Genomic DNA, 24,708 nt, shown 5'->3' on the forward strand with positions numbered 1-24,708 from the left:
ATCCATCATCTTCCTTTGGAAACCGCCAATGTCCATCGTTCCTCTTCTGCAGAGCATTCTGGCTTAGAGGAAATATTCTCTGGTGTTAATCCCATGATGCAACAAAAATTAAGAGCTGTTAACATCCTTGTTCTCTTCAAATGACTGTTCACAGAAAATGAGATGCAATACAGAAAGTATAGAAAGAAAATTCACAGTATTTTAGAACTAGATATTAATACAATCTAATTTAACCAGTTTAGATGCCCTTTCTTGGCACTTTGGCCAATTCACAAACTGGGGGGAAGCAATTCTGCACTTTGAGATGTGCAGTAAGACTCTGACTTCCAATGCTCAGATCAGACAAGTGACAGCATGTATAACAATGTATAACATTGAATTCCTTTATAGATTAGGCTGTTTTCCTACAGTCAGTAAACCAAGTTTCATCTAAATTTCCCAAAAGAGGGGGTATCTTTCAGATCAAGATTAGGATATATTTATTCAATCACCTCTGTAGAATTAGAAGCTGGTTCTTACAAAAAAAACGAATTGCAGAAACATGGTTTTCTCTTCACCTTCATTTTAAAACTTCGCAAGATAGTTTAACAAACCTGGCTTGTTCTTTTGCATACACACAGTAAGATTAGAGAACTCTCCATCTGGGGTACCCCATTATTTACTGAGAAGTCCTGGGGATCGGCTAAAGACAGGAGACACACCAAAAGTGGCATTAATCTTATCTGGCACGTCAGAGCTACCCAGGCCTGGCCAGGAGATGTCCCACGAGGAACTGGATGGATGTCCTTGAGCCTTCAGGTTGAGCTGGATATGGCTTTGGGCCTCATTTTCCACAGAGATGCCCCGGCAGAAAGGAGTCCATCCCGTCCCTTCTTCAGGGGTGGGAGAAATCCAGGTTTCCAGGTTTTTTCCTTGACACTGAGAGTAGGCCCAGACTGCATTAGTCATTGCAGAGTCCTAGATTCCTCATTCTCTATAGCAGTGATAATTTCCAGTCTTTTCTTGAGCCGGCCTGCCTTTAGGGTCGCCCTGAGATTTGTAGGGTACTTGAAACAGTACCTGAGAAGTCCCTACTCCTGTCATTTAGACAGATCCCCTGACTGGTTCCCTGGAAGAGGGCTTTCCCTGGAAGAGGGCAGTTGTTTTTTTTTTCCTGTCTGCATGAGGTGTAGACCCTATTACAGAGAGGAAAGACTTATCTGGATTTATGCAAACCAACATAGAGCCATGAAACATCAAAAACATACTGAAGGTGCAAAAGAAGAGAAAGCAAGAATTTCACTTTACTCACAGAGATGTAATACACCTGTTTGCTGTGAGTCCTAGTCAAAAGAAGCTAAAATCTGTAGAGATAAAGCATACCGTTTAACATGTTTTCAATCCAATGTCAAAACCCTTGATTCCCTGCAACTTTTGAAAAATTCAATTACCTAAGAGCACTGTAACAGGAGTCCGGATAATCCACCTATCGTCTTTTCCATAGATCTTACTGAAAAGGTACTAGAACAATTTTGCATGTGATTTAAAGAGTTTCTTATAACAATACAATCTGATCAGTTCCTTTTCTTAAACCAACCTCAAACCTCATATACACAAACATTCTGTAACTGGATTCCTTTCCTTTTTCCCACTGATATCGCCATCAATTATCTTTCTGACTTTCTGACACACATCTATATTCCTAATAGTCATCCCACAAGTTTAACCTCTTATTTTACTGAACTTAGTAAAACATGATTTCCCAAGTTTAGACACTAGTTACCAATCATCTCATTTAACATTGACAAAAATACTCTGAAGTACCATTTCAAAAGCATTACATCAGTTCTATAGATATTTTAAAAGGCTTTAGAGATGCTCACAACTAAAGTTCTTACAGCATATATTCAGTGGGCAAAAGTTCACTTTACATTAGAAATTAACCAAGAGACCTCTTAGAATTCTGATTTCTAGGAAAACACAAATACAAAAAGATTAAACACTCAGATTACCATAGAACAGAAAGCATTTCACACTTGTGTACAAAGTTCTCTGAAGGCCAGGACTAGGTTGATACCTGGAGACAAAACTTGGCATGAAATAAAGTTATCATAATAGCATGCATTTTCACATACAGGGCAGGCTGATTAATAGTAAAAGTTCCCACATTTCCATGAGATTCTCCATTCTTATCTCAAACTCTATACCAAGGCACAATGCTATGGCTTAACTCTATCAAGATGACATCTGAGATCACTTATAATTCTTTGCTAAGTACCTCTAGAAATTTTAGTTACCAAAAGTCTCAGAGATCAAATAAAAACACTGGTAGGATAAGTTTTGCAGCTAACTTTATAACTCTAGAAACTCATGTTTCAAAATAAACATGAACCTGTTTTTATGTACCACATTATTTCAACTCACAAGATTTTCTAGGTCAAATATTCTAATCCAAAGCAGATACAAATATGTACATTGATATAACAGCATAAAACCTTTGAACCACCAATTAATATAAAACATGATAAAACCCTCTTAGACTTAATTTCAATAGTTCTTGTCCCTTAGTTATTTAAATCATAAGCTTTCTACACCAGTTACTATTTCTAATTCTACAAGAATACAAACATGTTCTCAGACACAGAAAAAGCCCTTTGGTTTTTTCCAAACTTTGATAAGAAAAGCACTTGGACTGTCAATGTTTGTGGAAACATAAGAAAACTATTTATGAATATGAGGAAACTTTATTTTAGTGGCTTATATACCTCTGTTGTTTGTAAAACAGCTAAATTCCTCATTACAATTGGCTGAGGCTTGTAAGATAAAGCCTTGCATTCTCTGAACTTTATTTCACTTTAGTTTCAGGTTCTAGTTCCACAGCTCTTCTAGATAGTACAGATTCTTAAAAGAATTACAACTGTTAACCATTAATGTTCTTCTAATAGGAAATTTAGATTGAGAGTTCTGCTTTCTCTGTAGGCTCAACCTTCTGATAAGAAATCTTCGTTTAAACCTTGTCGAGCAAGTTCCAAAAACAACTGCATTCCTTAAATCACTGAGTTGCATATCACTGACATCTCTAGAATTTCTACTTCTGATTTCAGCCTTGTCCCAACACTCTAGTGTTCCACATAGAGAGACAGATAGAGAGACACAGACAGACAAACAAGACAATAAACTGACTTAAACACCACACATACATGTGCACACATCAGTAGTTGATCGATCAATCTGACCCTTCAAAAAATGGCAGGGAGAAACTGATGGACTGAGAAAGGAAGGGACAGTCCCCAGGGCGAAGAAACCTTATTGCTGATTGGGAACTCTGCTCCCCGTTTCCTAGCCTGACCAGTCAGTCTCCCGCTTGCTAAAAATGGGTCAAGAAAGCGCTTTTGTTGATATAAGCCGGCAAAATAAACTATGACAAAGATGTTACCATATTTTGGCCAAGGCTAATTCTGAGGCGGGGAGCTAGTATCATGATCTTGCATTTTCCTGCCTCCTCTGCTTTGATAATTCTATTTCTTTTGTTACCTGCAAAGATCTGACTGCAGAATGATCTGGTAATGCAAACTGTCATTCACTGTATATCCTTCCCAATATCCTAACTTATACTCAGGCCACGCGGTGTTACAGAGGTCAACAAGATATTCCTTATCTATACCACCTACTTGGAAGTTCTTCCGGTGTTTTAACGAGCAACCCAAAGGAGAATATTTAGGTACTGATGTATAATTTCCCATACCTCCTAAGTGTCAGCAATAACCTATGAAAGGGAGGGAAAAGAAAAATCTAGGGTAGGATAATTCCTTAGCAAGCTCTCCTCCTAATAGTTTCTAGTGTTGTGGTTCTAGAGAGAGCACGGACATGACCACAACTGCATGCCAGCCCATCAGAAAAAATCTCTCTTTAAAGGACGTCTCCTTTAGAGATTTCTGAGTCACCCCAGGAGTCCCTGGGTCCTGCCTCCCGAGCGTCCACACAACCATGGCTTGCACATGTGGAGCCATACCTAGAGTGCCATGGGTTTCCAAGAAGCCTATTAAGGGGAGAAGAGAAAAGTTCTGCCTTTCTTAGCTTGCCACATATTCCAATGCTCCCTGCTGACGCTTTCTTCCACAAACTTGTCTGTCTTTTTACCTCTTTTTTTTTTCTCTGCTTCACTTTGCCTAGGGCTAAACCTGCTGACTGGCTCCATTAGCATTTGAATTGACCTCTAGCTGATTCTGAGGGCTAGAATGCTTGGGAAAAGGAATTTCTACCTAGAAATTGATCTGCATTTGTTTCCCAGGATCTTCTTACTAGTGGGCTCTCCTCCTATTCCTCCCATAGTGGATGGTGACTCGAGACAGACAAAGGAGGGGTGCCTCTTTGCAGAGACCATTCAGAAGTTTGCCTGACCGGTGGAGAACTTAGCCTTAGTGGTTCAGCTTTGTGACTTGCGACCGGCAGCTATACCAGCGCCACCATTGACCGTATGTGCTCCGTGGAGTCTCAGGCAGCCCACTCGAGCTCCGTGACTTTAGAGGGACTTTAAGAGTGCCAGGTCGTGGCGCTACAGGCGGACCTACCAGGATGCTCAGACACACACGCATTCACACAGAGGTTATCACATTCCTCCCCCAGTTCCCCTAGAGATTTCCAAGGGAGCATACCTTCACAGCAGATCTTCCACAGATTGCCTCCTTTATCCGAGCCACAAGGTTTGGAGAGAAGGAACCTCCTGGGGGCCAATCCACACCAAAGGAAGGCCATTCTGATGAACAATAATTGTCAAATTTACCTTTCTTGATCATCAAGCCCAGATTCTGAGCTTTCCTGTGGATCTCAGAGAAGTGATCAAGAATTAAAGCTTTGGGGGTCGATTGATTCTGACCCATATTAAACAATCTTAATAAACAGAACACTCGGAGAGCCCGGCAAGCTACCGAGAGTATTCGATATGCCAGACACAGTAACAACAAAGTCTCCAATGGAGACGTTACTGGGCCCGCTCGAGCAAATCAACAATCAACGGGAGGGCCTTTACCTTTACCTAATAAACAGAACTAAGAGAAGGATAATAAGACAAATACACACACTAAGGACACACGCACAGATCACACTCCTGCACTCGCTCAGACCGGTCCACTCTCTCACACCGGTGCGCACCACACTCACCAGTCACTCTGGGACTCCCGAATATGCCCAAAGGGCGTGCACATGATTTTCACCTCCAGAGGGTTTAGTTCTTCCAGGTCTTCTCCCGGCGCCGGATTTTCCAGAACAGATGAGGCCTCCAGAACAGACAGACGAGGACCCGAGGAAACCTTATGTCCCCCCAAGTCCTCCCAGTCAGGGTTGGCCACTTCCCTGCCACGGTGAAGAACAGACAAGGCCTCCAGAACAGACGAGGACCAGAGGAAACCCTATGTCCCCCCAAGTCCTCCCAGTCAGGGTTAGCTACTTCCCTGCCGCGGTCCAGAAGGGGACACCGTCCCCCCAGAAAACAGATGGAATATTCCCTTCGAGTACCTGTATCTGAATTCCTTGCTCAGGGGCAGAAAAACCAGTTATTTTGCAGTGCAAGTTCCTATAAAGCGGATCTGAAAAAGGTTATCTAGACCTGTTCCTTGAAAAACAAGCTATTTTGCAATGCAGGTTCCTATTAAGCTAAGCTAAATTAATTCTGGTGGTAGTCCATTTTTGGGCCTGTCCCTTACACCCTTACCTCCTTTTTTTTTCCTCTCCCTGTTTTCTTTTGAAAGGGGAATGCAAGCTCACAATTCCCGATGACCAAACAGACAAACGACTTTTGGCAAACTGGGGACTTCCTACGGCCGTTCTAGAGAAATATCACAGTTTTGGTGTAAAAAAAGATGTTCGAATGACAGGCAGAGTGCCTTTTGCTTGGACGCATGCTAGAAGGAAAGAATTTGGTCTATTCAGGTATTCAAATTTGTGGAAATTGATTTATCTAATATTCTAAAGATGCTGTTAATGAGAAGGATACTTTCGGTGGTTAATTCTTTTTTTTTTTTTAAGAGGTGGGTGGCAAGTTCTTTAAAATTAAAGAAAACACGTGGGGGCCAGAGGTAGTATAGCGGGCAGAGCACTTTCCTTGCACAGGGGCAAGGTGCTGATCCCCAGCATCACTTTGGGTTCCTGAAGTGCTGCCATCAGTAATTACTGAGTGCAGAACCAGGAGTAATCCTTGAACATCCCCTAGGGTAGCCCAAAACCAAAATAGCAACAACAACAAACTAGAGCAAAAACAAAAAAGTACATGAAAAGTAAAGTTTGATATATACACTGAAATTAGACACATTCTATTAGTTGACCGAAGAAGCAAGAGAAACAATTTAAAAACTCTTGTGCTTGCCAATTCTCCCAACATACTATTGATTGTGCAGTGGGAGATAAAAAAAAAATGCCCTTCTCCCAGTGATTATTTCTTGCTTTTCATTGTCTTGAGCTTTAATGTATAAATGAGTGCTCGCATGATAAGTCTGTAATATGATTAAGTTGACCTGCTTGTATGAGATTATACACTCAAAACTATTTGATCTACTTTAGAAGATTTACATGAACCTTCAAGAGCAGCCTTGACATATATTTGTACTTACTATCCTGACTTTAAAACATCATTTGGTCTGGGGATGTGGCTTAGTGGTAGAGTGAGTGTCCTTGCATTGGAAAATCCACTGTCCACTGTCCTCCCGTTGTTCATCGATTTGCTCCAGCGGGCCCAATAACGTTTCCATCGTAAGACTTCTTACTGTGTTTGGCATATCAAATACGTCACGGGTAGCTTGTCAGGCTCTGCCGTGTGGGCGAGATACTCTCTTTAGCTTGCCGGGCTCTCTGAGAGGGGCAGAGGAATCGAACTCGGGTCGGCCGCATTGGAAAATAAAAAACAAAAATAAAGAAACCTTTAACTTTCAGCGGTAGGGCTTTTGCCTTGCACGCATCCAACATGGCCGACCCGAGTTCGATTCCTCCGCCCCTCTCGGAGAGCCCGGCAAGCTACCGAGAGTATCTCGCCCGCACGGCAGAGCCTGGCAAGCTCCCCGTGACGTATTCGATATGCCAGACACAGTAACAACAAAGTCTCCTATGGAGATGTTACTGGGCCCGCTCGAGCAAATCGATGATCAACGGGAGGGCCTTTATGGCGCAAAATAACTACTACTAATTAAGCAGTAGAGTCAGACTTTGAAAACTGTGTCCACTACTTACAGACTGTACCCTTACAAACTATTGTGATAGAGTGCTTACAACAATTTTTTAAATGTAGAAAGAGTAAATGTGTACCATTTCAATTTTTGTATCTGGGTGGATCTCGTTTAGTAGTTCCCAATGGATGCTGGGGCCACTCAACAGTGGTATGAGTCTGAAGTTTCACTGCTCAGCCCAGCAACGTGGTGCTGTGGGCTCTTGGGACCTCCTCTGGCAGTGCTCCAGGAGCCACTCAGTACTGGGAATTGAGCCTGGGGTCTCTGGATGCAAGGAATGTGCTCTATAACTCAATTGTTGGAATTATCTCCAATAATTCAACTATTCAATCAAAACTGTAGTTTCACTGATAACTCTGGATACCAGCTCATCTATTCTCCAAAGTAAGAATTAAAAATCACCTCTCTTTTTTGGTGTTTTAAATCCATTACCTAATTTGGTATCATTTTTCTTCCAGATTATGCCATCACCATATAACTCCTGTACCTTTTCTCTCTTCCAGTCTTGACTCAATCTAAAGTGATGTTTAAAACATGAATATAACTTTGTTATGCCTTTTCATAAAATTCATTAGTCCCTCTGCATTGCTTTTGGATAAATTCTGAATTCTCCACATGGTATGATTATGGAACTTTCATGTTTGATACCTTATTTTCTTACTAAATTACTTCTTGTCATTTGACGTCAGGTCTTTGCATATGTTTTCTTTTGTATGGTATTCCTTTCTTTTTCCCTTTTTTATAAGTTCTGTTTTGTTTTCCATAACTTCCTTACAGTGCCCGTTCCTCAAATTCTATTTTAACTAATTTTAAATTAATATTAAAATTGTTCACCCTCAAAGCAAGGGTTTCTTTTTTTTTTGTTTGATTGTTTTGGTATTTTGAGCTCTGTGCTCAGGGATCGCTTCTAGCAGGGCTTTTGGGACAATCTGTGATTTCAAGATTGAAGGTGGATTCGTCACATCTCAGGCAAGTTCTCCACATGGTATGATTATGGAACTTTCATGTTTGATACCTTATTTTCTTACTAAATTACTTCTTGTCATTTGACGTCAGGTCTTTGCATATGTTTTCTTTTGTATGGTATTCCTTTCGTTTTCCCTTTTTTATAAGTTCTGTTTTGTTTTCCATAACTTCCTTACAGTGCCCGTTCCTCAAATTCTATTTTAACTAATTTTAAATTAATATTAAAATTGTTCACCCTCAAAGCAAGGGTTTCTTTTTTTTTGTTTGATTATTTTGGTATTTTGAGCTCTGTGCTCAGGGATCGCTTCTAGCAGGGCTTTTGGGACAATCTGTGATTTCAAGATTGAAGGTGGATTCGTCACATCTCAGGCAAGTGCCCCACCTGCTGGACTATCTCTCCAGTCTTGAAAAACAGGGCTTTCTAGCCATTTAGTACATAAAGGAAGTTTAGTACTCAGTAATATTTATTATTTATTGATTTCTGGTTGATATAAGGATGTTTAATAATTTTCTATTTTTAGAGATAATATGTGGGCTGGAGCGATAGCACAGCAGGTAGGGCATTTGCTTTGCACACAACCAGCGTGGCCGAGTTTGATTCTTCCGCCCTTCTCTGAGAGCTTGGCAAGCTACCGAGAGTATCTTGCCCTACTGAGAGCCTCTCGCCCCCAAAGCCGAGCCCGTCAAGCTACCCTTGACGTATTCGATATGCCAAACACAGTAACAAATCTCACGATGGAAACGTTACTGGGCCCACTTGAGCAAATCGATGAACAACGGGAGGACAGGGACAGTGACAGTGACAGAGATAATATGTAAAGCTAATTAGACATCAGTGACCCATTTTCAGGTCCTAGTGTTTTTGACCATTTGTTAACATATTCTCTTACTATGTTGCTTCGTATGCCACATGACAGAGGTCATTCTCTGATTGTCCATCTTCTTCTAACTTTACTTAGAATTAAAAGTATCATAAAACATTTGTCTAAGATAAAAAAAAGTCAGAATTTTGGGACATAAAGTCTTTTAAATGCTAGATGTGTCCTTAATGATAGGATAGCCTTTAGTTCTATAGTTTTTGGATATATATTATTCTTGTGTGCCAAATATTACTTTTTCCATTATAATCTTGTGGAATAACAATTTTTAGCTCCTACAAGTGCTGGAAAAACTCTGGTTGCTGAATTACTTATTTTGAAGCGTGTTTTGGAAATTCGGAAGAAAGCTTTGTTTATTCTGCCCTTTGTGTCTGTGGCTAAAGAGAAGAAATACTATCTCCAGGTAATGATCCTATATACTGTTAACAAGTATGATAAGTCCTGTTATTGGCAGTTGTGGCGTCACATATTTGAAACAAGCCTATAACAAAGTAAGTAGAAATAGTTTATTTTATTGCAATCCATATTATTTTGAAAATTGACCATGTATGAAAAAAACCTTATTTCAAAGACCCTAGGTCCTGCAGGCACTTCTCCTCCTCCTCTCTGCCTTTCTCTTCTCCTCCACCTTGCCTTCTTTCCACCCTCCCCTCCTAAAGGGAAAGGGCTCCCTGCCTTAAAGAGGGGGCAGGTGTATACTTGGCTGTTGACCTAGCCCCAAGTGACCGCTGCCTCTTTCCTGACCACACCACAGAGCACCCCCTACCTCAGTCGTCTTTCTGATGTGTAGAGGCAGCATTTCTGGACCCATGGCTGCTGAAATGGATTTTTTGTTTGATTTTGTGCCACACTCAGCTGTGCTCATCAGGGCTTGCTTCCTGGCTTGAGCTCAGGGATCACTTCTGGCAGGACTGTGGACCATATGGGGTGGAACAGATCCAACTCCTTTAGGTTATGTGCAGGTCAAGCGCTTTACCTGATGTTCTAGCTCTCCAACCCTATAATAGAATGTCTAATCATTAAAACAACAAAACAACAACAACAACAACAACCACTGCTGATGGGATAAAGTTCCAGCCTTTGGTCTCCTCATCTTTTCTTGTAAAAATGAGTAATTATATTTTTTATTTTTATGATGCGGATTTTTTTCCTTTTTTGGGGGGGGGTCACACCTGACTCTGCACTCAGGAGTTACTCCTGGCGGTGCTCAGGGGACCATATGGGATGCTGGGAATTGAGCCCAGGTCGGCCGTGTGCAAGGCAAACGCCCTATCCGCTGTGCTATCTCTCCAGCCCCTATGATGCGGATTTTTAAGGCATTTAAAATTTACATTTCATTGAATCTTTTGTTATTGTAATTTCTGCATGAAATAAATGTGCAACAAGACTGATGTTGATAGGTTGACAAAGAAATCTGGGTTCTATTCCAGGTTTGTCACTAGATCTTTAGGCTGCATATAATTATTTGGCCTGTTTTTTCAGTGATAAATGAGGATGTTAACTCTTCTATTGTGGGTTAGCTCAGAAAATACTCAGAAACTTGATTAATGAATAACTCTAAACTTCCATGATTCTGTAAATACTTTTAACAATATTTCAGAGCCAGTGGCCGTTAAAAACAGCCCTGGTAACTAAATCTAACAGAATGATGAAAGGATCTTTTTAAATCTTTTTAGTTAAGAAAACACTTTTCAATGAACTTCCAAAGGTCCTTTGCATTTGCCTTTTAAAAACCTTCATATTTTGAAAATCTAGGCATTAATGGGATAATGAGAATAATTTCTTAATGATGTATAGATTTATTTCTTAAACTTTGTATTTCATTATGGAAAAAACTTGTATTTTGACCTTTCGATTAAAATGTTAGGATTTAATATAGTTTTTCTCCATTTTTAAAAATTATTCATTTATTTATTTTAATTTTTATTAGTGAAACACCATGAGGTACAGTTGTAGACTTACAATTTTTTTTACTTGAAAGTGTACTTCATTTATTTATTTATTTACTTTATTCTCGGGTTTCAGTTATACAATGATTGAGTACCCATCCCTTCACCAGTGCCCATTCTCCATCACCAATGATCCCAGTATCCCTCCCACCCCCCATCCCCCCAGTTTTTCTCCATTTTTAAGTTTGATAAGTCACTCTTAAAATTGCTTTGTAAATGCTACCATTTAAATGGCATTCTTAGCTTTATTGGAATCTGCCTTAACAGAAGACCTCTGTATCGAGTTCCATCAATTCTCACCTTTGTATTTTTAGTTTGTAATTCTAAAATGAATCAGTGTGTTCTTCTCTCATTGTCCTGGTCAGAAATAATTAATAGCAGTCTGAAAAAGTGTCTTTAGATAATCTGAAGTCTGTGTTCTGGGATAGAATCAATTTACAAATCATGAATTTAAAATAATTTCACCTGTATTGCTTCTTTGTATTCTATTTAGAGTTTGTTTCAGGAAGTAGGAATAAAAGTAGATGGGTATATGGGCAGTACTTCCCCAGCAATGCATTTCTCTTCCTTGGATATTGCTGTCTGCACAATTGAGAGAGCCAATGGTCTGATCAGACCATCGCCTTATAGAGGAAAATAAGCTGGATTTGCTAGGTAAGAAAATCAGAAACTAAGCAAATACTTTCTATTGCTGTTTCTTGATGGAATGGAGTAGAGCTGTTTTTATTTCTCTGTGTCATTTATTCTTTTCCTATGGTCATTTACTTCTGGAATTGAGAATCAACATCTATAATGTTAGGGTCTCTGTGTGGACTGAAAAAAATGTTTTGTGGAAGAGATAGTGCAGCAGGTAAGATATTTGCCTTGCATGCTACTGACTGGGGTTGATCCCTGGCACTCCATATAGTCCCCAAGTATTTCCCTGAGTTTTTCCTGAGGACAGAACCAGGAGTGAGCTCTGAACACTGTGGGGAATGGCCCCAAAACCAAAGGGAAAAAAAAGTTCTGTGTCTTCCTGATATTAACTTACTCAATTTTCAATTACTTTTGTGCCTAAAAAGAGTATATCCTTGAATATCTTCTATAGTTATTTTTCATTGCTTCTTTTATGTCGAAATTTTATGTAGAATAAAAGGAAGCATGTTGGTGCTAAATCTGCTTTCCCTGAAATTAGTATCTATATGTGTTTATTATTATATTATGCTATGTTATTGATATTAGACCAGGACCCAGAGGTTCACATTTACCAGGGAAATGATACGGAGCTACACTGTATTTTAACTTGAAACTCTTGGACTCTAAAAAGATTTACTATCTTACTGTTTTAAAAAGGAAAAGAAAAGACAACCAGAACTTTTGGGAAAGCCCATTATGTAGTAGCAATAACAGAAGAAAACAGTATATTAGAACTGAAATAGTGAAGTTGGTGTAATTTAGTATTGAGTCACTGTCACTGTCCTCCCGTTGTTCATCAGTTTGCTCAAGCGGGCCCAGTAACATTGTGAGACTTGTGGTTACTGTGTTTGGCATATCGAATACACAACGGAAAGCTTGCCGTGCAGGCAAGATACTCTCGATAGCTTGCCGGGCTCTTAAAATGTCCCACTAACGCCTAGATTTTCAAAATATGAAAGTTTTTAAAAGTCAAATGCAAAGGACCTTTGAACTTCATTCAACATATTTTTCTACAAGACTACCAGTTATGTAGTATCTAAATAAGGAGAGGCAGTTTTTTCTGAGTTGGCTAGTTGTTGACTTTTAGTTCCAGAATACATTGTATAGGATACCTGAAATATCCTGGAAGAAAGAAAATTTGTCCAGTATGTAGAATCTAATTTTTGTTGTATGGTTAAAACTGCATCATCTGCAATGCATCATAATGACAGCCATTTATTGTGTAAGATAGATACTAAATCTTGGGACCCTGAGGAATAGCTCAGTGCCTTAGAACACCTGTCTTATAAATTGAAGGTTGCAAGGTCCATCCCCAGAGCTGCCCCATGAACCACAGTATTAGCAGCTCTCTACTGTCAGTGATCCCAGTGGTATAAATGATTCGGGGCTGTACCACAGCCAGGTCTGTGTAGGCTCCACAATTAAGAGACTTTGACCCCATTTAAAAGATGTGCAAGCATCAACAGCAAGGAGTGCGATCTCTATTGAGCATCTGTGGGCACTGTAACCAGAATGTGTGAACACTAGCTCCTAAAGCACACAGCACGTGTGCAAGCACATCAGCGCATGTGCAAGCACCACTATTGAAGGAGCACTGCAGCCAAACGCATGAGCACTGTCCCTGATGTGCTACCCCTGGTGAACACCACAACTCTTACAGCCAGGCAACCCCTAGTCATTCCAGCAACACAGGGAAGGGAAGTGGGGTGGTGGTGGACAAGAAGATCTGAATCTTAAAAATTCTTGGGATCACAATATTTTCCGAAATCAAGTATTCAAAAAATTATTTTAGGAATAGAGGTTATGGATGAATTGCATATGTTGGGAGACTCTCATCGAGGGTATTTGTTGGAACTTTTGCTGACCAAGATTTGCTATATTACTCAGAAATCAACATTTTGGTAAGTACCTGAAACAAGCAACTTCATGAGGCTCCACACTGTGCAATAATGCAGTGAGAAGATGTTTGAAAAGTGCATAACAAGCTCATATGGAATAGCTAATTTTTATTCCAAAATCAGGGATGAGAAGATAGCTCAAAGGACTGCAGCCCTGGGTTTGATTCCCGTCATACATGCTCCACAGAGCACTGAGTTGGGATTGTCCTCCCTTCTCCAGCACCGCTGAGTGTGGCCACAAACCAAAACTAAAAAGGACTTATAAACATTTAAAATTTTCTGACTGCTCGCACTTTTTATGAATTAAAATCCTGTTTTTATGAATTAAAATCCTGTTTTAATCCTGTGTATCCCGCCCACACAGCAGAGCCTGACAAGCTCCCCGAGGCAAATTGGATATGCCAAAAACCATAACAACAAATTTCACAATGGAGACGTTACTGGTGCCCGCTCGAGCAAATTGATGAACAACGGGAGGACAGTGCTACAGTACTACACAGTAGTTATATCTTAAGAATCTCTGTCACTAATGGTTTGTTCCCACTGGTTTTTGTTAAGAGTTAAAAGCCCCCTTTTTGATTCACGCATATTATATTTACTTCCTCATTTTGATGGGAATGTCTTTCACGAACTTTTTTTCTAACTTGAAAGTGTATTTCAACATCATCCTATTGTATTTATTTTTTGAAAACTCACATATCAGAAATTGTCTTTTGGGGGTATAGTGCTGTCAGCAGGTCAACCTGTACCTGCAGGGTGAGTGCATCAGCAACTTGATGGTGCCTTCAGACTTCCTGACACCCCCAAATTGCTGTTGTACCTTAGGTCGGACCCCAACAAATTGGAACCAAGTTTACCGAGAAATTAAACAGCCAAAAGTTAGGTATGTGGGAGCTGTGTCGACAAACCATCTCCGGTTCAGTTGTACAAGCTCATTTATTGGCCTTATTTCAGAGACCCATAGATAAATCTTGAAAGATATCCAAAATCACAGTTAATCTCGGATCCACGCATGGCTGAATAGACAGTGGTAAGTTGGAGGGGGGAAGGTTGGCCTGGTGGCCCGCCAAGCAGAGCCCCCAGCAGCTACTTGCTTCCACAATTTAAGATCGCTATATACCCCTAGTCTGACTGCACAGTCTCAGGACAGACTGCACCAAGATATAATTTGTTGAAAATTCTGGTATATGGGTTTTGTGACTGAAATTTCCAGGCTTTCTCAGAGTTGGGGTGGGCTACCTCCCCTTCCCAATACTCAAGGAAGCACTGGCAGTCACCCCCATGAACCAACTCGAGCGACACCGTGTAGGCTCTACTTCCGTCCTTGTTTCAGAGACCCATAAATAAATCTCAAAAGAGATCAAAAGCCGCAGTTAATCTCTTACCCGAGCATGGCTGAACAGACTGGGGTAAATCGGAGGGCGGTGGGTTGGCTTGGGACCCACCCAAGCAGAATCCCTGGCAGCCACTTGCTTCCACAATCCAAAATCGCTGCCATACTCCTGGCCTGATTCCACCGTGTCAGGATGGACCTCACTGAGATATAGTCTGCTGAAAATTTTGGTATGCAGGTTTTGTGACTCAAATCTCCAGGCTTTCTCAGGGTTGAGATGGGCTACCAAACTGTCCACCTCCCTGTACTTCCAGAAGCCTATGCAGTCACATCCACCCCCCCAAAGCTTCCACCCAGTTGAAAAGCTACTCCAGCTTTACCATCCTGATAAAAATACTGAATGCGCTGGACAAACACCATGACCTCTTAGCACCGGTATTGCAAACCATAATGCACAAAAGGAAAAGGAGAGAGAGCAAGAAGGAAAGTGCCTCCCATAGAGGGAGGCTGGAAGTAGGGGGTTGTAGGATGGTGATGGGGAAACGGGGGACATTGGTGGTGGGAGGTGTGCACGAGTGGAGAAGTGGGTGCTGGATCATTGTATGATAGCTTTGTAATGGTCTAAATTACAGATATCCAACTTAAAAAATTTTAAAAAGGTAATGTGTTCATGCCTAGCTCAATCAGCTTAATCAATGGCTGAATAAATAGCCACACTCCTACATTAAAAAAAAATTATTTTACAATAGTACATTGTACAGATGTAAATGTCAGGATTGTAAATTTGTGGGAGTTCCTCTTTTAAGATTTCTTTTTGTTCCTCTGTATTGTAATCTTTTACACTGATGTAGGCATGGGTCTATTCTCTTTTATCTGCCGGATGCTCAGCAGTATCGGGAGATTTTAATACAGTATGGAAGAAAAAATACAGATAAATCATATATATCCATTCCAAATTTGTAGGGTTATAAAAGATGCTGACTAATAAGGTTAGATAATTGACCTAGTTGAAGTATATATAACAGTCGTCAATAAAAGTAGACTATATCTTTTCATTTACATATAAATGAATACATTCTCTTTTAAGGAAAATGTTCTCTTTTTCTAAAGAGAATATTGAATATTTATTTTAATAATTTGCCATATGCTGTTATAGACAACATATTTGAAAAAATTTAAGTGATATATTAGAAAATTCTCATATTTGGAATGTATGAAACACATTTTGACCTATTTGGGGGGCAGAACAGTAATCATAACAGAGATTAGAAAATAGTTTGAACTGATTTATTAAAAAAAAACTAACAAAATTTGTAAAATTCTGCTAAAGTTTTTCCTAAAGAGAAATTGAGGAGAGTTGTGGAACTATTAAAAAAAAGATTCATTGTGGGGGTTATTACTTTGAGTAACGTCAGGTAAAATTGAAGTTTTGTGACTTAGGAACTATACTTCTGGGTGTATATCTTAGAGAAATGTGTGCTATGGGCCATGATCAAAAATATTGTTAGTGCCATTGTTAATAATTAATATCATGTATCTTAAAACATTTTCATTTGTTTTACAGCCAAGCATATTAGCCAACCCTGACTCTAATGCCATACAGATTGTTGGTATGAGTGCAACTGTTCCTAATTTGAAACTTGTACCTTCCTGGTTGAATGCTGAACTCTACCACACTGACTTTCATCCTGTACCACTATTGGAGTCCATAAAAATTGGAAATTCCATATATAATTCTTCAATGAAGCTTGTGAGGGAATTTTAACCCATGCTACAAGTGAAGGTAAGTGATTTTGCTTTTTAGAAAGTTGCTAGCAACTTTTATGTGAATTAGGAATTGCCAAATAAGGAATCTCAGTAGTAGCATTGCATGTCTAAGGATGTTACTATTATGCTATTTAGTTTGATCTTAAAGAATTTGTGGTGATAGGGAAAGAGAAAATGTGTTCTTATGGCTTAGTTTACACTCAGGTGGAACACTCAGCCTTTTTAAACGGTGGGGTTTGGGCGAATCTGGAATTCATCTGAATCTGAACTCCAAACAGCCTTTCCTTATACCACTGGAGACTGTCCTAGTAATCAAATGCTGGTTTTCAGCGGCATGTTCAGACTAGCAGCTGTGCAGTTCAATCAGCTATCCACGCTATCCTGGTCAGCTGTTCATTTTTGTGACCCAGCAACCCAGCCTTCAGAAATCATTGTTATCTCCACTACAGAATGTTCCATTCATTCACTGCGAATCTGGAATTCATATGAATACGCACTCCAAACAGGCTTTCATTACACCACTGGGGAATGTCCAAGTAACCCAATTCTGGTTTTCAGCGGCATATTCAGTATCACAGCTGTGCTGTTCAATTCGCTATGCAATTACCCTAGTCAGCTCATCATTTTTCTGTACACACAACCCAGCCTTCAGAAATCATTGTTATCTCCAGTAAAGAATGTTCCATTTATTCACTGCGAATCTGAAATTCATCTTAATCTGTACTCCAAACACTGTTTTGTTACACCACTGAAGACTGTCCTCATAAACAATGCTGGTATTCAGCGGCATGTTCAGACTCGCAGCTGTGCTCTTCAATTGGCTATACACTTAACCCTGCTCAGCTCTTCATTTCTCTATCCACAAGATTCAGAAATCATTGGAATCTCCACTGTAGAATGTTCCAGTCATTCAATGCGAATCTGAAATTCGTCTGAATCTGCACTCCAAACACGCTTTCATTACACCGCTGGTGAATGTTCATGTAACCCAATACTTGTTTTCATCTGCATGTTCAGACTTGCAGTAGTGTTGTTCAATTGGCTATGCACTTAACCCTGGTTAGCTCTTCATTTTTCTGTCCACAAGACCCAGACTAGAGAAATCACTGGAATCTCCACTAAAGAATGTTCCATTCACTCAATGCGAATCTAGAATTCATCTGAATCTGCACTCCAAACAGTCTTTCGTTACACCACTGGGTGACTGTCCTATGCTGGTTTTCAGCGGCATGTGCAGACTCGCAGCTGTGCTGTTCAATTGGCTATGCACTTAACCCTGGTCAGCTCCTCATTTTTCTGTCCACCAAACTCAGACTTCAGAAATCATTTTCATCTCCAGTAAAGAATGTTCCATTCATTCACTGCAGGTCTGGAATTCATCTGAATCTGCACTCCAAACAGGCATTTGTTACCCCACTGGAGACTGTCCTAGAAACCCAATGCTGGTACTCCGCGGCATGATGAGACAAGCAGCTGTGCAGTTCCATTGGCTATCCTGTTTACCCCGGGTAAGCTCTTCATTTTTGTGTTCCCGCAACCCAGCCTTCAGAAAACTTTGGAATCTCACTTAAAGAATGTTCAGACTAGTAACAGTGCAGTTCAATTGGCTATCCATTTAACCATGGTCAGTGATTCATTTCTCTGTACTCACAACCCAGCCTTCAGAAATCATTTTTATCTCCAGTAAAGGCTGTTCCATTCATTCACTGCCAATCTCAAATTCATCTGAATCTGCACTCCAAACAGTCTTTTGTTACACCCCTGAAGACTGTCCTCCTAACCAATGCTGGTATTCAGCGGCATGTTCAGACTCGCACCCTGCTCAGCTCTTCATTTTTCTATCCACAAGCTCCGGTGCAACCGCCGGCGGAGGACAGGGCCACGCGCCCTAGTCACCCCACGCCTGGCCCGGCCCTCGACCCCGCTCTGGGCCGCTGGCGACCCCGGGGATTAGCTCCGCAGTACCTGCCGGCCGAGGGACGGGCAGTGCGCCTGGGCCGCCCCACTCCCGGCACGTACCTCAGCCCCGCTCCTGGCCGCTGTGACGCCGGGGCTTAGCTCCACGGCACAACCCGGCGGAGGGCAGGGTTGCGCGCCCGAGCCGGCCCGCTCCTTTCCCGACACTCGGGCGCGTTCCGGGCCGCTGCTGACCCCAGGACTTAGCTCTGCGGCACCCGCCGGTGGAGGGGCGGGCCGCGCGCCCTGGCTGCCCCGCGCCCGGTCCGGCACTCGGCCCAGCTCCGGGCCGCTGCCGACACCGGGGCTTAGCTCCACGCCACCCGCCAGCGGAGGGCCTGGCCGCGCGCCCGGGCCGTCCAACGCCCAGTTTTGCCTTCGGCCCCAGTCCGGGCTGCTGCCAACACCGGGGCTTAGCTCCGCGGCACAGGCGGGCCGAGGACCGGGCTGCGCCGGGGCCGACCCGCGCCTGGCCCGGCCCTGGCCCCGCTCCGGGTCACTGTCAACTCTGGGCCTTAGCTCCGCGGCACCAGCAGGCCGAAGGCGGGGGCGCGCGCTTGGGACTCCCCGCGCCCGGCCCGGCCCTCGGTGACGCTCCGGGCCACTGCTGACCCCTGGGCTTAGCTTTGTGGCACCCGGGGGCCGAGGGCCGGGACGTGCGCCCGGGCCGCAACGCGCCCAACCCAGCCCTCGGCCCCGTCCCAGGCCGCTGCTGACCCCTGGGATTAGCTCCGCAGCACCCGCCGGCGGAAGGCCTGGCCGCGCGCCCGGGCCGCCACGCACCCAGCCTGGCCCTCGGCCCCGCCCCGGGCCGCTGCTGACCCCAGGGCTTAGCTCCGCGGCACCCACGGTCCGAGGGCCGGGCCGCCCGCCCGGGCCGCACAGTGCCCGGCTCGGTCCTCGGCCCCGCTCCCGGCCGCTGCTGACCCCTGGGCTTAGCTCCGCGACACCAGCGGGCCGAGGGCGGGGCCACGTGCCTGGGCCTCCCCGCGCCCCGCCCGGCCCTCAGCCACGCTCTGGCCTGCTGCCGACCCAGGGACTTTGCCACGCGGCACCCGCCGTCGGATGGCCTGGCCGCGCGCCCGGGCTGCCCCGCGCCGGCCCAGCTCTCGGACCCGCCCCGGGCCGCTGCTGACCCCGGAGCTTAGCTCAGCGGCACCTGCGGACCGAGAGCCCAGTCGCGCGCCCGGGTCCCACAGTGCCCGGCCAAGCTCTCAGCCCTACCGGGGGCCGCTGCCGACCCCGGGGCTTAGCTCCACGCCACCCTCCAGCGGCGGTCCTGGCCACGCGCCCGGGCCGTCCAGCACCTGGTTCAGCCTTCGGCCCCGCTCCGGGCTGCTGCGGACCGCGGGGCTTAGCTCCGCGGCAACTGCCGGCGGAAGGCCAGGCCGTGCGCCCGAGCAGCCCCGCTCCCTTCCTGACGCTCGGCTGCGTTCTGGGCTGCTGTCGACCCCGGGGCTTAGCTCCGCGGCACCCGCAGGCCGAAGGCCTGGCCGCGTGTCCAGGCCGCCCCGCGCCGGTACGGACACTTGGCCGCACTCTAGACCACTGCCGACCCCGGCGCTTAGCTCTGCAGCAACTGCTGGCCGAGGGCCGGGCCGCTCGCCAGGGCCACCCCACGCCCGGCCCAGCCCTCGGCCCCAATCCGGGCCGCTGCCGATCCCGAGCCTTAGCCGCGCGGCATCCGCTGGCAGAGAGCCAGACCGCGCACCCGAGCTGCCCCGCTCCCTTCCTGACCCTCGGCCACGTTCCGGGCCGCTGCTGACCCTGGGGCATAGCTCTGCGGCACCTGACAGCGGAGGGACAGGCCGCGCGCCCTGGCAGTCCCACACCCGGCCCGGCCCTCAGCCCCGCTCCGGGCCGCTTCCGACCCCGGTGCTTAGCTCCGCGGCACTCGCGGGCCAAGGGTCGGGCCACGCGCCTGGGCCTCCCCGCCCCCGGCCCGGTCCTCGGCCACGCTCCAGGCCGCTACCGACCCAGGGATTTTTGCACGCGGCACCCACCGGCGGATGTCCAGGCCGCGCGCCCGGGCCACCCCGCACCCATCCCGGCCCTCGGCCCCGCCCCGGGCCGCTGCTGACCCTGGGGCTTAGCTCCGCCGCACCCGCATGCCGAGGGCCGGGCTGCGCGCCCGGGCAGCACCGCGCCCGTCCCGGCCTTCGGCCCCGCTCCGGGCCGCTGCCTAACCCGGGGCTAAGCTCCGCGGCACCAGCGGGCCAAGGGCCGGGCCGCCCCGCACCCGGACCAGCCCTCGGCCCAACTCCGGAGCGCTGCCCACCCCGGTACTTAGCTCCGCGGCACCCGCGTGCCGAGGGTCGGGCCGCGAGCCGGGGGGACCCCGCTCACGTCCCGGCCATGGACCCGCTCCAGACGGCTGCCGACCCCGGGGCTTAGCTCCACGGCACCAGCGGGCCGAGAGATGGGCCGCGCGCCCGCACCGTCCCGCGCCTTACTTGGCCCTCGGATCCGCTCCCGGCTGCTGCCGACCCTGGGGCTTAGCTCCGGGGCACCCGCTGGCGGAGGACCGGGCCGCGCACAGGAGCAGCCCCGCTCCAGTCCCGACCCTCAGCCGCCTTCTGGACTGCTGCAGACCCCGGGGCTTAGCTCTTCGGCACCCGACGGTGGAGGGCCGGGTCACGAACCCGGGCCACCCCGCGTTGGCCCGGCCCTCGGCCAAGCTCCGGGTCGCTGCCGACCCCGGGGCTTAGCTCCGCGGTACCTGCGGGACGAGGGCTGGGCCGCGGGCCCGTGCTGGCCCGCGCCCGGCACGTCCCTCGGCCCCGCTCCGGGGCGCTGCCGACGCCGAGGCTTAGCTCCGCGGCACCAACAGGCCGAGGGCCGGGCCGTACTCCTGGGCCTCCCGGCTCCCAGCCCGGTGTTCGGCCACGATCCGTGCCTCTGCTGACCCCGGGGCTTAGCTCCGCGGCACCCGCGGGCCGAGGGCTGGGCCGCGCACACGGGCCGTCCCGCGACCAGCACATCCCTCGGCCCCGCTCCGGGCCGCTGCCGAACCCGCGGCTTAGCTCCGCGGCAACAGCGGCGGAGGGCCGTTCCACGCGCCCGGGTCGCCCAGCGCCCGGCCCGGCCCTCGGTCCCGCTCCGGGCCGCTGCCGATCCCGGGGCTTAGCTTCGCGGCAACCACCTGCGGAAGCCTGGTCCTCGCGCCCGGGCCGGCCTAGCCCGTCACAGCCCTCAGCCCCGATCCGGGCCACTGCCGACCCCGCGGCTTAGCTCCACGGCACCCGCGGGCCGAGAGACAGGACCGCGCGCCCGGGCCGCCCCGCGCCTTGCCCGGCCCTCAGCCCCGATCCCGGCCGCTGCTGACCCTGGTGCTTAGCTCCGCGACACCAGCGGGCCGAGGATCGGGCCGCGCGCCTGGGCCTCCCCGTGCCCGGCCCGGCCCTTGGTCACGCTCCGGGCCGCTGCCGACCCAGGGGTTTTTGTCCGCTTCACCTGCCGGTGGATGTCCTGGCCGTGCGCCCGGGCCGCCCCGCACCCGGCCTGGCCCTCGGCCCCGCCCCGGGCCGCTGCTGCTCCTGGGCCTTAGCTCCGCAACACACGCGGGCCGAGGGCCGGGCGGCGAGCCGGGGGTGACCCGCTCCCGTTCCGGCCATGGCCCAGTTCCAGGCCGCTGACGAACCTGGGAATTAGCTCAGCTGTACCCCCCGACGGAGGGTCAGTCCGCGTGCCAGGGCCAGCCGCGACCGGCCCGGCCGTCAGCCCCGCTCCGGGGCCCTGCCGACCCCGCGGCTTAGCTCCACGGCACCCGAAGGCCGAGAGACAGGACCGCGCGCCCGGACCACCCCACGCCTTGCCCGGCCCTCGGCCCCGATCCCGGCCGCTGCCGACCCTGGTGCTTAGCTCCACGACATCAGCGGGGCGAGGACCGGGCTGCACGCCTGGGCCTCCCCGCACCCGGCCCGGCCCTCGGCCACGCTCCGTGCCTCTACCGACCCACGGGTTTTTGCCCGCGGCAACCACCGGTGTATTTCAAGGCCGCGCGCCCGGGCCGCCCCACGCCCAGCCCAGCCCTCGGCCCTGCTTCGGGACGCTGCTGACCCCGGGGCTTAGCTCCGTGGCACCCGTGGGACAAGGGCCCAGCCGCGTGCATTGGCAGCCCCGCTCCCGTCCCGACACTAGGCCGTGTGCCCCCGGGCCGTCCCGCGACCGGCACATCCCTCGGCCCCGCTCCGGGCCGCTGCCGACCCCGGGGCTTAGCTCCGCGGCACCCCCCGGCGGAGGGCCTGTCCACGCGCCCGGGCCGCCCAGCGACCGGCCTGGCCCTCGGTCCCGCTCCGGGCCGCTGCCGACGCCGGGGCTTAGCTTCGTGGTACCCACATGCGGAAGCCCGGTCCTCGCGCCTGGGCCGGTCCCGCCCGTCAGAGCCCTCAGCCCGGATCTGGGCCACTGCCGACCCCGGGGCTTAGCTCCGCGGCACCCCCCGGCAGAGGACCGGGCCGCGCGCCCGGGCTGCACTGCGCCCGGCACGGCACTCGGCTCTGCTTTGGGCCACTACCGACCCCAGGGCTTAGCTCCACGGCACATGCGGGCCGAGGGCCGGGCCGCGCGCCGGGGCCACTCCGCGCCCTGCCCGGCCCTTGCCCCGCTCCAGGCCGCTGCCGACCCCAGGGCTTAGCTCCGCGGCACATGCGGGCCGAGGGCTGGGCCGCGCGCCTGGGCCACTCCGCGCCCGGCCCGGCCCTTGCCCCGCTCCGAACCGCTGCCTAACCCGGGGCTTAGCTCCGCGGCACACACGGGCCGAGGGTCGGGCTGCGAGCCGGGGGGGCCCCACTCCCGTCCCGGCCATGACTCCGCTCCAGACCGCTGAATAAACCCGGGGCTTAGCTCCAAGGCACCTGCGGGCCAAGAGATGGGGCCGTGCGCCCCGGCTGTCCCGCGCCTTGCCCGGCCCTCAGCCCCGCTCCCGGCTGCTGCCGACCCTGGGGCTTAGCTCCGCGGCACCCGCCGGCGGAGGACCGAGCCACGTGCCCGGGCTACCACGATCCTGTCGGGACCCTCGGCCACGTTCTGGGCCTCTGCAATCCCCAAGGCTTAGCCCCGCGGCAACCGCGGTCCGAGGATTGGGCCGCGCACCCGAGCCGCCCCGCTCCAGTCCCGACCCTCGGCCCTGATTCGGGCCGCTGCTGACCACGGGACTTAGCTCCCCGGCACTCGCCGGCGTAGGGCCGGGCCGTGCGCCCGGGCTGCCCCGCACCCGGCCCGGCCATCGGACCTGCTCCGGGCCGCTGCTGACACAGGGGCTTAGCTCCGTGGCACCCGCCAGCGGAGGGCCTGGCCACGCGCCCGGGCCTCCCAGCTCCCGGCTCGGCCCTCGGTCCCGCTCCGGGCCACTGCCAACCCCGGGGCATAGCTCTGTAGCACACGCGGGACAAGGGTCCGGCCGCGCGCACGGGCTGCCCTGGTCCCCTCCCGAAATTCAGCCGCGCTCTGGGCCGCTACCGACCCCAGGGCTTAGCTCCACGGCACCCGCGGGCCGAGGGTCGGGCTGCGAGCCGGGGGGGCCCCACTCCCGTCCCGGCCATGGCTCCGCTCCAGACCGCTGAATAAACCCGGGGCTTAGCTCCACGGCACCCGCGGGCCGAGAGATGGGGCCGTGCGCCCCGGCCGTCCCGCGCCTTGCCCGGCCCTCGGCCCCGCTCCTGGCTGCTGCTGACCCTGGGGCTTAGCTCCGCGGCACCCGCCGGCGGAGGACCGGGCCGCGCACCCGAGCAGACCCGCTCCCGTCCCGACCCTCGGCCGCGTTCTGGGCCGCTGCAGACCCCGGGGCTTAGCTCTGTGGCACTCGCCGGCAGAGGGACGGGCCGCCAGCCCAGGCCACCGTGCGCCCAGCCCGGCCCTCGGCCCCGCTCCGGGATGCTGCCGACCCCGGGGCTTAGCTCCACGGCACCAACAAGCCGAGGGCCGGGCCGCGCGCCTGGGCCTCCCTGCTCACAGCCTGGCGCTCAGCCACGTTCCGGGCCTCTGCTGACCCCGGGCCTTAGCTCCGCGGCACCCGCGGGCCGAGGGCCGGGCCGCACGCCCGGGCCGACCCACGCCTTGCACGTCCGTCGGCCCCGCTCCGGGCCGCTGCCG

Source organism: Sorex fumeus, unplaced genomic scaffold (genome assembly GCF_029834395.1).
Source record: "Sorex fumeus unplaced genomic scaffold, SorFum_2.1 ptg000069l, whole genome shotgun sequence".
Classification (NCBI taxonomy): domain Eukaryota; kingdom Metazoa; phylum Chordata; class Mammalia; order Eulipotyphla; family Soricidae; genus Sorex; species Sorex fumeus.